Source organism: Adelges cooleyi, unplaced genomic scaffold (genome assembly GCF_023614345.1).
Source record: "Adelges cooleyi isolate 19-005CV unplaced genomic scaffold, UGA_ACOO_1.1 ACOO_flye_CR_arks_rails_tigmint_CR_PRNA_34, whole genome shotgun sequence".
Lineage (NCBI taxonomy): Eukaryota > Metazoa > Arthropoda > Insecta > Hemiptera > Adelgidae > Adelges > Adelges cooleyi.
The window spans coordinates 197,834-211,796 of record NW_026096013.1 but is presented as its reverse complement, the minus strand read 5'-3'; the positions used below and the strand labels follow the sequence as shown (position 1 = coordinate 211,796).

The window sequence follows — 13,963 nt, the reverse complement described above, 5'->3', positions numbered from 1 at the left end:
CGATTTTTGTGTGGCTTCGAATGCGCTTATTTTTAAATGCGGATTTTCGGATTTATATCACTGCAATTCAGGAATTACTATATTATTTATGTATACAATTAAAATTATTATCATTATTCAACCATAGGTTCGAAAATGCCAAAATCAAAATCATTTAAATTTATGTCATCTAAATCGATGAGAGGGACATTTTCCATTATACACAAATTATGCAACACAATGCAAAATTTTATTATTTTGGATGCTTTATTTGGCAAATAATGTAGAACACGGTGTTTCAGCAAACATCTAAACAGTTTAAAATAAAATGTTTAAATATCACAGACTATGAAGTATGTTATACTAATCAAACGATAGGTGTGTATTACCTAAATCGCATTTTTAGAACCCCGTTACAACGTTCAATAATTGAGCGAATTTTACAAAATGACTCGTTAAATAATGCTTCTGGAGAATTTGGAGCCGGATCTATGAACGGTGTCAAAAGCCAAGGACGTAAAGCATATCCTGAGTCACCTAACAAAGAATGAAGGCTTATTTTAAAAAATCAAAGAAATTGGCAATAATATTTTATTAAACCCATACCTATTAAAAAATAAGACTTGAAACCATTTTCATGCAAGTCTAACATTAATGTTTTTACATTACTTTCATTCCAAATATGCGCATCATTTGCAGAACCAGGAAAACGTGCCGACACATTCATTATGCGTAAATTTGCATCAAAAATCTTTAAATATACTTGGTGTTATTATTAAACATCATCAACATGTATCTGTTTAGTGCTAAGTATATAGTTTATCATTAAACTGTTTTGCAAGGCATGCAACTGCATGCTTTGTGGGTTATTGTTACCACAATAATAGAGAACTATATTCATGTATGAGATTTTTAACGATTATAAACTATTTATCTAAATTATTATGTCTATTACATTACACATTATAAATGATTATAAATTATATTTTACACCTTAATATTGTAATAATAATTTAAAATTATACCTACCAATTGAGTATTTATAGAATGATACCCTTTTCTATTTACATAAATATGCTCGGGATATAACTCATCTTCAGTTCTTGGCGGTACTATTGCAATATGTGTGCAATCTATAGCACCAATCACACCGGGTAACCGGAATTTATTAAAGAACCTAATAATAATAACAATTGATATGTATTATAATAAAATATATTATCTATAACATAATTTATATAGTAATTTATCTTTATACTAGTAATTGGAAATATCCGAATAGACCATAGTCAAATATCAAGTTAAAATATTTTGGATTAGAGTTATTAAAATATCCGAAATTTTCTATTAATGGTTCTCAATTTTCCATTACCTACTTATACTACCATTAATGAGTACTACTTACTCTTCCCTAACAGAAATTAACTCATTAATGTTATGCGGAAAAGAAACAAATTTGTCGAAAACTGCCGACTCACACAAAGCTGAGGTTACTTCTTCTAAATTCGGCTCACGGAACTTTGACTAATAGAAGTATGTCGATTCGCGCCAACACCTCGTTGATAACTGCCAGCAGCAAAAAAACCTAAAGCGGTAAAAACCTATAATTTATACCATAAAGTAAATTAAAGATGTACATTAAATCCGTAACATTTATTTATCAATATTCCATAAATCTGACCTTGCGCTCAATGGACGTACCATTTCAACAACCCTTCGGCATAATTCTTTTGAAAGACGGTATAAACTAATAAATTGTCTATCTGTTAGGTCTAAATTATTAAATAACATCAAGTATGAAAAAACGTTTAAAAAACCATGTTTTACTTAATAACGGGTAATTAACATTTAAATTACTCAGCTTCATCGACTCTTTTGAGTATATAATTAAGAGTAAAACGTATTTATATACTGCATAGTACTTTATAGTCTAAAATCTTGTCAAATATTTAAATATACAATTGGTTTACTATTTATATTATTTCTAAATATTTATGATTACTCTAAATAGTAAAATTAAATTTAGTTAAATGTATACTTTATAAAATATAGTCTATATATTTAGTAGGTGGTATTTAGTACAAAATGCACTTTATCAACATTCTATAGTATACTAATGTAATGTTTAAATTTTAATAAATCATTTATTTGGTTCTGATTTATGTTCATTATATTGTATTGAAAATATTTTTTAGTTGATAATTAATTACAATATATAATAATAATACAAAATTATAATTATTTAAGACTTTATTACTATTATGAAAATTATTGGTAAGAAGAACTAACTTAGAAAGTTGTACTTACTAAATATTAGTATTTATAGATTAGGAATTTTCGAATTAATTTGTATTTTTTTATTCTTCTCCAAACAGTCTTGCATGCTAATAATTATGGGTATGTAGTAATGACAGCAAATTGTTAAAAAATATATATATATATATATAGACATATTTTATTTTAGTAATATAATAACTATTTTAATAGTAACATAAAATATTAAATCTGTGTACTTACATTCAAAAGGATCAATAGGCTCATAAGTTCACCTAGTTACTTCTCCGTCAAGTTCTCTCTGTTCCAACTCTTCAATAGCAAATAATTGCATTATTAAATCATTATCATCATTCATTTAAAAAAAAAGTTATGCAGTAATGACAATACTTAGCTTTTATAAAACCTATAGTTAGACAAGGCAGACCTTACTTATCTCGTGGGTTTTCGGTCTCTAGTAATAATCTTGCCGAAATGTTCAGACACCGGCAGTAATCACTAAACGATAAATGGATATCGACAAACGTAGTCAACAATAGAGGTAACACATTATTTAAAATAATTTACGGTAAATTCAGTAAAACACATTACACAGTCGACACTGTTGACTATACAATACAAATTGACAACTATTGGTAATTTAGACTTTTAAGACTAAGTTAAAGTTTTTGATTATAGTACGTTACCATAAATTATGACACCGTGGTTAACATAAGTATAAGTATGAGTATAAGTAATCGTTATTCGTACGCGAATCATAGATTCTACTGCCTATACCCCAGTAGTTGCAACGTATTGGACCCATAATAGAATGTTATTCGAGTGCTTTGAGTGATCGCAGTAGAAAATTATTCGTGTACGAATAGTCATATAACACTGTTTTAAATGGTATTCTTGACATTCGCATACGAACATTTCGTATACGAATCGGTCGTATACGAATAATTTTCGAATGGTTTCAAGAATAGACCCCCTGGTAAGGCATAATAGAAAAATTTTAAAATTACGAATTCGGAATTCCTATTCCCTATATCACAATATTTATTTAATATTTGATTAGAGATAAAATTCATTTGCCTCATTTTAAATGGCGGACGGATGACTTCACGTTTTATCACTAGTTAGCAATCTAATTTATTATCTATATTTGTGGAGCCAAGGCATTTTCTACTATCAATAGAAATAAATTATCAGTTGATTAATTTACACCAAAAACGTTTGTTTTCAAATACCACACCCCTTACACTTGACCCAGACACTACGCTAATTAGTGTTCACTTTTTTTTCAAAACGAACAAAGCTCATGTGTACAGTTCCAATATTAATTTCAACCATGATCCCACGTCTGGCCTAACATGTCATGTCAAAGGCGTGCAACGATATTTATTTTTAGAGAGTTTAATCAAAACTAAAACTTTTGTACATACTTCTGAAGCAATAAAGTCAGCTTCGACGGCCCAAATAGAATGTGGGAACTCACAAGACATTAAGTCCGATGACGTTGCAAGGAAAATCAGGTCAGAATCGTTAATGGTAAATGGCTATGCACGAGACCATTTGGGAGACCTTTTGTTAATGTATTCTGATACAAATATTAATTATTTGCGTCATGTCTGGTTACTGACGTACGTTCATGTTTATACATAGTATAGAACAGTTAAATTGATTGAAAACATTGGATTCGTGTAAACCTGTAATTGTTTTTTTGGACGCTAACGGCACGTTTGTACAGAAAGGTGACAGAGACCATAAAAGTTATATGGGCTAATATCCTAGAAATTATCTTGTAATTTCCATTGTTACAAATCGTAATTTTACTAAATTATTTTTGCTCTGGACTACTCTGTTACTCTTATAACATTAAAATAAAAATGGCTGCTGTAAGGGTATGAAACAGGTGAGTGAGGGAATTTTTTTTTGTTTTTAACTTAGTTTAACAAAAACAAAATACAGGAACTATCAACATCTTCAAGAACTGAACAGAAGGAAAATAATTTGTTTAGGTTTTAGACAAAACTTTAAAAAGAAAGAAACTCTTTTTCCTAAAATGTTATCAATTTAACAAACAAGATTTAAGCACTAATATTTAACTAACTAAAATGTATTGCTTTATGGTGTCCAATCATGTTATTGGTTTTTTGCAATTCGACAGCTGAGAAACAACTGATACTATTCAATTGTATAAAAGAACAAACATTTTCCCACACTACTTGGTGAACTATTAATGTCCCTTTAAATAGTCTTATCCCTTTGGGAATTGATTTTACCATACTCAAAATGGATGTGCTTTTAATTACTTCAATTTGAGTAGATCGGAGAACTTCTGACAAATTGTTGACATCTATTTATTTATTTATTTATTTTACGCCTGACGGCAATTTACAAGAAAATACTTACATATTAGTAAATAATAAAGATAACAATTAAATTATATAAATTACAATTATTAATAATAGTATACAGTTAAAAATAGTGAAACGCATGCAAATGAAAGTAAAAATAAACATAGTAACAAAATAAAACATTCTGTGGGATTAATTTTATACTTTACTAGGACTAAAAGTCTAGGAGACTGGGGTCCGAGTTAATTATATTCATGGTTCTTTGGATAGGGTCATTACATAAATAGTTTGTTTTCCGAGTGCTGATTTCGAAAACCTGTTTATTACGGGACCCAATGAAATGTGTCTCTATTAAGTAAACGGATAGCATCGAACTTACCATGAACTAAATTATTAATAAATCGAATGTCTAACAATTTTCTTCTCGCAACAAGGCTAGATAAGTTCAAGTATTCAGATATTGCTGTGTAATTATAAGGGGGATGAGAAATGTTTAAAACATAACCAGCGAATGATAAAAAACGATTTTGAACCCTTTCAATTTTTTGAATGTCTTTCTGGGTATAAGGAGACCATATAACAGATCCGTATTCTAAAATTGACCGTACTAATGATGAGTATAACGTTATGAGGCAATTAGCTTGGTCAAATTTTGTCGCATTTCGACGAATAAAACCCAAAATCTATGATGTCTTCTCCTTGAGTAACCGCTCTATCTACCTTTGCCGTGACCTGATTCATGATAGTTCCATGTGGTATTGGTCAAAAATGGAAAAACCAAAGCGAAGCGGTGTCGAATAAAATAAAATATAGTTTTATTTCGATATTGATACGACGGGCCATTAAAAAAAATGTATTGTTTTTAATCGAGAACATTCTTTTTTAAATAAATCAAAAATAGGCTTTAAATGTGCCCAAATAGGTTGTCCGACAAAATACAAAAATATTTAATTTTCTGTTCGTAACCGTGTTAAAAAAAAATTACTACAGTATGTAGGCTTATATTTAAACGGTTTCTGCCAAAGTGGACAGATTGCACTTCCTCGTGGTACTGTAATTTTCGGAAAAACCACAATGGATAATTACATCACTTTCTTGCATAGTTGTTTTCAGCGATTAAATTTTTCAGTTTTTTTAAAAATGCAAAATTAAATTATGCAAGGTTTTTAAAGCCGATTTCTTGACCAATCGGTTATATTTTTTCATAGTTTGGTTTTTGGATCGGTATACTTACAATCCACCTTAACCCATTGCTGGACTGCAACGATTAATTGGAGATCAAATTCTGAATATGAAATTTGTTTATCTTTACAATGAATGCAATATCTGTGAAGACAGCTAGCTGTGTGAGGAATATAACACATATCAGCTATTAATTGCTTAAATTTATTCTCTGAATTATTCCAGCTTTGAAAATTGAGATTAACCGTTATCCAAAATGGTTCTAGTCAACAAAACGATGTATAGCTGATTTTGTAAGGATATTTTCTATAATTTTAGTCATCTACCAGTAGCAATCTTTTTTGCTTTTTTATACCTTTTAGAGTTTAGATAAAATGACCGGACAGCTATTATTAATAGTATTCAATCTCAAAATGAGTATCTTTTGGTCAGGGAAAATACTGTTGATGATATGGATATATTTTCAAAAGTATAGCAATGACTGTCAAAAAACTTCCTCCCAAAGGAATTGTCGAAGCAAAACTTCAAGCATTAACTTAAGTGCCAGATCTCAAAAAAAAAAGTATTCGGTAGGAGAACCTACAATATCAGATTTTACAAAACCCACTCAGCCTCACTCTATTTATAGTAATAACTCGTCTCTATCAAATTCAACAACACCATACTTTAGCTCATCATCTAATTCTTCAGTACCACAGACTGAAAAAAACCATTTCAATCAATCAAGCTCAACAGGATGTTTATCAATAAACCAATATTTTGATATAATAAGGAATTCATTTTAATTATGTGTTCATTGTTAAATTTAATAAAATAAATAACTATAGCTGGTGATAATACTGAAAAATAACACTACACAATTATATTTATAAGGCATAAATTAAATTTTGTACTGATTAGTTTTGATAATTATTTAATTTAGTATAATACTGTTTCTATAAAAAAAATATATGTATATTATTAAATAAGTTCTTTGTACGTATATTAATATGTATTTAAAAAGTTGTCAATTTAATATTTATCTGTTTTCTTGCCACGATACTGCTCCTTCATTGTTGAAAAACTCCTTGAACTGGTCCCTAACCATTATGCCTTCACACTAATTCTAAACGTCTTGTGCTATCAAATCATTGATAGCACAAGACATTTGTTTTACAACTCAAACACCATCATCAGGTGAATGAAGATTTGACTTCTTAACAAATTAACCTTCAAAAGAACAAAACAATATATTTTTATTTTAAAAATCTTTTTTTCACATAATATAAAAATCATTTGATTACCTATTTCAACAAAGTTGTTATAGCTTCGATGCGGAACTGAGAAGGTATTGTTTTTTTTTTTGTGTCTGAACTCACGATATCTCGTAAACCGCAGAACCGATTTCTTCGTGTAGCAACTCTATAGATCAGAAATCATACCTGGAAGGTATTTTATCGGGGCAAAAATTAAAAAAAGTCACCTCTTCCACATCAAAATCGAGAAAAACACCTAAAAAATTTACAAATTTTTCAATTTAAAATCACAATGCTCCATAACTTTTTTAAAAGTAGTCGAAAATGTTCCAAATTGATATGAATTGTTCTTCAAACATAGTACTATCGATAAACATTAACAAACCAAAAAAATATCATAAACCCTTTCCCTTAGAAGGGATCGAATTTTTTTCTTTATTTAACTTTTTCAAGCAAAGTTATAGAGATTTAGATCTGAAAATTAGACCGAAGGTAGATCTAAAATGGAACTATAACATTTACAATTTTCTCAAAAACCTGTAGTCAAATTCTTTTTTTATTAAGAAAAAACCCCAAAAATAGGGTAAATTTACACTTTGGCCGTAGTCAGTTTATAGATTGCTATGTGCGAGTGAATCAACAGTCAACAGGTAATGAAAATATTTTTATTATATTGTTAATTACGATATATGGGTAACTATGACAGTACATTTTTATAGTCAGACGATCAACCCTTATCGTATCCACCCTGCACAAGACTAAATATTAAATATTTTAAGTACATTATTGCTGGTCCCACGATATCTTTTAAACCGCTATAACTGGTTTGAACATACTATCCACAGATTCGCATCGAAGCGTTTATTTAAAAGTGATTTTATCACTTTCAGTTATAATAAAATCTGTAGATCTGTGACCTCTCCGTCCCCACTATGCCCCGATCCCACTGTACTGGCTTTTTGTATTATTTAATATTTAGTTAATGTTGTTTTTAAATAATAAGAGTACAAATATTGTCTATAACAAATATCATGACAAATTTTCGAATTGTTGTTTAATTTTGAATTATTTATTTTAACTTAATATTCATAACTTAAGACTACTAAAAAAACAATATTGTATTATTTATAAAAAATAATTTGATTTTAATATCGTTTTTACTTATTTGTCAGTAGATTATGTTCTAGACAGTGGAATTTACTATTTACTATTTACTATTTACTATTTTTAATTAATTGTCATCCTGCCATGATACAGATCCTTCATTGTTAAAGAACTCCTTAAATTAGTTTCTTAATGAAAAACCTGCATTTATAAAACCCTTCTCGCTATTGGTATTTATATTGTTTGGTACCTCTGAATCTCGTTCCTCGAAAAATGCCTGTTTATTCTCTTCTAAATATGCATCCCTAAGTAAATTATGTAAACAACAAGCTACAATAATGTCATCGCACGTCTTGGGGTCTATATTAATAAGTTGGTAAAAAAAACCGGAAAACCTGGCTTAGTAGCCCAAATGCGTTTTCCGTCGCCCTTCTAGCACGACTCAATCTGTAATTAAAAATAGCTTTTGACTTATCATGTCTTGCAGATTGTCGGGTATATGGTTTCATTATATTGAGGTGGAGTCTAAACGCCTCATCTCCTACTATCATGTGAGGGAACCTTTTCAGATCCAGGTAACTGTTTATTTTCTGGAAACCCAAATGACCCAGCCAGTATTTGTTGACCCATATTTGATTTTAAAAATATACCACAGTCACCTTCTCGGCCAAATAAATCAACGTCAATGGTGATAAATTTATAGTTGGCGTCGACCATTGCTAACATAACTATAGAAAAATAGTCTTTATAATTATAAAAAAAGCAATTCTGTTTTGTCTGGACATCTAACTCGAACGTGTTTTCCATTGATTGCTAAAACGCAGTTTGGAAAATTCCATTTTGTCCAAAACTCGGATGCTTTCTTATTTAAATCGATAGTTGATACATCTGACTACCATAATTAGGGTACGCAGTTACTAAAACAATTTTATAAACCTTTTTAAAACACAAACTTAGGTTCTAAAAAAATATTTAAAATACTTAAACATATTTTAATATAACAGTAAAGTTTTTAATTGTACGTAACATAAAAATTGTAAATAATAAAAATTATAGTCAGTTAAATAGAAAACCTTTTGCAGAAAGATATTGAGTTTTTTAAATTATACCTTCTATGTTTTGAATAAATACAGAAAACGAATTATACAATTTTTTAAAACTTTAACATCCTGTTTTAAAAATAATATTAGTAATATCATATTTAAATAAACGCAAATAATAAAAATGCAAGTAAAAAAAAAAAAAAAAAATACAAAATCTACACATCTTTTAAAGAGATAATAAAAACGTACAAAATAAGTTATTTTAGTCAAGAATTTGAGGAACATCACCTTCATTAATAAAATAAAGGTATTTCAATGTACATATAATATTACATCTTATAAATACATTATAAGCTAAAATATTTAATATATAATTTTTAAAATCCATAAAAAAAAAAAACATTACACTTGGACAATGTTATGTAAGAAATCCAATATAGTGGTTTAGAATTTCAAATTTTCATACAATATCACATAATTTGTTTCTCAGGGAAAAAAAGGATTGATTCGTTTGTCAATTTCAAAACTGTGAACATATCTACCATTATTATTAACGTGGAATTTTTATTTAGTTTTATTTTGAAAATCAATTTGTAGTAATAAAGATGGGGGCTAAAAATAGGGATAGGAGGGGTAATTTGTGATGTCTTTTATGAAATTACTTTTAATATATGTATGTGTGCTTTTAAATGTGTCCTACTCTTCCATATCCTATTACTACAATAGTATGCTGGTGTTAATAAGCTTTCACGTACCTTATGGCTCAGCTATAGAGTGGAAATGCGTTGTCTCGCTGTCCTCCGTTGTTCTTCGTTGTTCCTTTGTTGTCTGTAGTGACTGAAAATGGAAGTCCCGTACAACATGCACTTACCGAACTCGTTAGTTTCTAATAGATACCGAAAGTTTTACTTAATAACACGCGTACTACTAGGTGTAATGTATTAATGATCCGCTCGGAGTGTATTCCTGTTCGTCCAAATGAAGTTACCCTTTTCAGATATACCTTTAAGCGTTTTTAACTTGGTGATCCTCTAGCATGCTACGTGATAACTAGTCAGAGGACTACACAAATTCGTTTAGAAGATCAGACTACTAGGCTGCGATATTTAGAAGCAACAGACCTTAAGGGTCCATATTTAACCTCACTAAACAGCCGCTACTCTAGCTGTCTTCCCTTAGCTAAACACTAATTAATTAACTACTTAACTACTTAAATTTTCCAATCGCTGACGAGACATCATTCCAGAAAAAATTCCAAGATTGGATCCCTGACGCTTTAAGTTCCATGAGAATTAAATAGACGAATTATTAAATGAAACAAATAAATAAACACAATGTTTTGTTGTGCATAGGACTTGGAACATACACTGAGTCAAAACCATAAACAATTACGAAAAGAATCGGTTAGCTACGCACACCCTGCCTTAACAATTAAATAATTGATAAGTTGCAGACGATTGTAGCTAAACGACTGAGCGGCGACAAGCCCGTCGTATTGTCTTATATAGGGAGTAAATGCGTCATTAGCTGGGGGTGAGGTATGAAATGTTTCCTAGGATAATCATCCAAGCGTACAATTGTATGGTATGAGTCAGCATATGTTATGTGTCCTGTTTATTTTAATATATCCTTTAATACTTTTATAAAATACTGTATTTGAAATAATATATAAATAATTGTGTGCGATATTATTATTTGTGCATATAATTGATCTTATATAATTGACATTTTTGATTAGTGCATATATTGAATTTAGTGCATATAATCTTATCATATATAGAGGTATTTTTAGTGCATATAATTTCATGTATTGTGTGTTATGTATTATGTATTATGATATTACATGTAAATGATTCAATGAGTACAATATAATCATTACAAAGTGCCACTTTCGAATTTTGGACACGTCCCCGTGGCCTAATATAAAACATTTTTTTTTTTTAAAAAAAATTAAAATCAGGTTGATTAAAAAAAAAGTGCTATTGGGGATTTAGGTATTGCATTCTTTTTTTTACATTTCTTTTGCAATTAGGCTTTGCCTTTTTTTTTTGTGTCTTCTTAATCTATTTTTTTTTATTTTAGAAGGATTTTTTTTATTTTTTAACGTTTTAAAATTAACAGTTAATTTATGTACCTGAGTAGGGTGTGTTGTCAGAATTATTTGTGGTGTTGTAGGTTGGAGAAAAAGTGTGTTTTGTGCAATCTCCTCCTTATGCCTCGTTCTTATGAATGGCATCATGGCTTGGTTGATGTTCGGCGATTTGTTTGTTGCTAGGTGTTTTGCGATTTCAATTAAATTCGGCCCACTGTCCCATGAATTAGTTAGCATCGGTTGGTTGCCGAATTTAACCGTCCATAGTTTTTTTTTTATTTTGTGTTCATTTCCCCATTGAGTAAGGAAATCAATTAAGTCGGAGGTGATGTCCTCGTAAGTTCCTCTTCTTCCATCATATATTATCACGCTCTCTGTAGGCACATGGCAAGTGATGAGCATCCAGTGATTTTCATTGAAGTTGAACGGGAAGAACAGATAGGTTTTGAGTAATATGTCTTTGTTTATTTTTTGTTTAACATGTTCGAATCCTTTGTTGATGTAATCCAATAGGAAGTTAGTGTAGAAATAATAATTGTTATTAGTATTGTCAATTATTAACTCTAAGTATTTCTCGATGGTATTTTCGGTGTATATGGATGTACTTGTTATGAAAGACATGTTGGTATTGGTATAGTACTATTATAGTTTGTGTATGTTCTGGCTCGCGGTAAGTCGAATACTGAGGTATTAGTAAATTGGATGGTCTCTTCTTTTGAATTATATTTTTTGTATTTTGTCCTGGTGGTGAAATTTTCACTTAATTAAAATCTTGTGTTTCTAGGGAGTGGGTGGTTTTTGTTATATGACATTTGCTGTTTTATGCAGGTGAAGGAGATAAGGTTGCCTTGTGGTTGGTTGTTTGATTTGATCCTTTGATGTTGTTTTCGTTTCCAGGTGTATTTGAAGTTGACAAAACGCCCTTACAGGTTTGACAATATATTTTGGTAGGGATGATGTGTGATAGTTACAATGTATATTTTTTATAATAAAAAAAAATGGAAAAATGAGAGAGGTAGAAAAAAAAATTAAATAAATGTATATAATATTATAGTGGTTGTGTGCAATATTAATGTGATTTAGATATTTTGATTTTGTGTTTAATCATTTAGTTTGGAAACAATTTTATTGTGTTAATATAACTTATTAACCATATTTATGTATATAAAACATATGGATCTTACATAAAAATCAGGCCCAAATATGCTGATTCATACTTTAAATTCTTTTATACTCGTTACTTTCGTAGAATCTTGAAATTCTTTACTGCATCTTAAAGAATTCTTCGTTTGTAGTCAAAATGTTATTATAATTTTGGACAAAATTGACGGCTCTTTCTGCACAGTCGTTGACAATCTTTAGCCCCTTTAAAATAGCTAGACCTATTTAAAAATGTTTGTTTTGGTTCCACATCAGAGGATCCAGATCTAAAAACTCTGTATCTAAGCCATTTCTCTCGAAAAATTCTACAGATCCAGAGTCAATGAAATAATCAATTTCTTTATTAAGAAAATCCTCGATACCTTTGAGATTTTTTACTTCAATTCTGTTACAATTTCCCTGATTCAGTTCATTTCGAACGTCCAGTTTCGCTACCATATTTCTTTTGATGTCGACTGATAATTTTTCATCAAAAAATGCCACTGAAGCTGTTTGTGGATTCGGATACCAAAGATGTTATAAGATGCTATTTTTTTTAACGTTACTTGCGATATTTTTTTATCGATTGATTGATAATCGGTAAGTTTCTTGAGCAATTGTAAATCGTGGTTAGGTGCTCGAGCAGCGTTTGGGGCTATAAACCAAGCTCTTACATAAATTATACCAATGAAAAGGAAAATAGATGTAAGGCCTTTTTGCTCCTGAGGAGTTAATTTTAACTGTTCCCGAAATAAGTATATTTTTAGAGAATAAATAGCTTTCGACATCCATCGAACATGATGGTAGGCTCCTAAATGTAGAAACTGAACTCCAGTCGCAGGCAGTTTCCCAATAAATATTTGCGTCAAAATTAATAATTCTTTATAATCCCCTCGCGCGTGCTGTTTTTTCCAGATTACTCTGAACAAATAAATCAATTTCATTTTGATTCCGTTCTAGCTCATCTCTCAAATTTCTATCATCTAAACCAGAGTTGTATTTTGATTTATCTTAGGTTTTCCAATTTCCTTTAAATCTATGAATAAAGAAAGTGACTCCGAATCTGATTTAAATTGATACACCAATATTGTTGAAAAAATATTATCATCCTTAGAAATTTTAACTAACTTGATAACTAGACACCGTGTCCCTCATTCGTTGGTCATGGTGACCCTAAATTGTGTGTGTTTGTGTTAAACTGAGTATCGGAATACCATAAAATACAATTTAGTATTTTTTTTAACTACTTAGGCTCATATTTTCCAAAAAAACAAATGTTTTTTACATATATTGTTAAAATTCAGTAAGATTAGTTGTGTATTTTGGTGGCAAAAAAATGTCATACCCTCTAGCCTTAAAGTTTGCCAAATTGTAACCTTGTTACACCAGAAAACCCCATTTAAGTATTTCGTAAAATAACATAGTTGTACATAAAAATAAAATGAATAATCAATGTATTTCATAAACGGTTTCTGTCGATACCAACGGCTGTTGACATATTTATTTATAACAGACAACTAACCGATTATGCATTTGTTCGTTATCTTAACGTGAATTCAGTTGTTATAAATA

The 13,963-nt window shown here is 29.7% G+C and overlaps 1 pseudogene; it reads right to left on the bottom strand.

The window, feature by feature from the left end:
• Positions 1-113: 113 nt before the first annotated feature.
• LOC126840063 (putative nuclease HARBI1) lies at positions 114-8,833 on the bottom strand (annotated as a pseudogene).
• Between the last annotated feature and the right edge of the window lie 5,130 nt (positions 8,834-13,963).